Here is a 402-nt window from a genome sequence, read left to right on the forward strand (position 1 = left end):
TAATAAGAGTGCCCTAAAGCAGGAGTTCAGCTTTTAAAAATTGACTGATTAATACATTAAAAAAATTATATTCTCATATATAAATAAAAGTATTTAGAAAATCAAATATATTTATATACAACTGGATTTTTTTCTACCTTAACTTTCACTAATGGAATCATTTTAAGGTGGCTTGTCCAATCAGGTGGCCTGTAACTGAGTAGTTTATTTGAATTACTCTTTGTGTGTCTGCATCTGTGATTCGTTGTTGCATGCAGTAGATGTCTTCTTAAATGATTGATCTTCACCTGGCAAATTAGAGCCTTTACTTTGAATGCAATCATCATGACATTAACATAATTGTTAATTACCTGTTTAAAAAAGAATTTATAAACATTTTATTAATTATTACCAAATACATTA

At 27.6% G+C, this 402-nt stretch overlaps 1 long non-coding RNA gene across 2 annotated transcripts in view; it reads right to left on the reverse strand.

Moving 5' to 3' along the window:
• The window catches only part of LOC117120234, a 1,942-nt gene that overhangs the window by 445 nt on the left and 1,095 nt on the right, over positions 1 to 402 (reverse strand). For both annotated transcript variants that reach the window (XR_004447312.1, XR_004447311.1), the window contains exon 2: positions 138 to 350. This is a non-coding gene — a long non-coding RNA (uncharacterized LOC117120234). The remainder of the gene's footprint in view (positions 1 to 137; positions 351 to 402) is intronic.

Source organism: Anneissia japonica, unplaced genomic scaffold, assembly GCF_011630105.1.
Source record: "Anneissia japonica isolate Jap-2015-1 unplaced genomic scaffold, ASM1163010v1 scaffold287561_len11038_cov120, whole genome shotgun sequence".
Lineage (NCBI taxonomy): Eukaryota > Metazoa > Echinodermata > Crinoidea > Comatulida > Comatulidae > Anneissia > Anneissia japonica.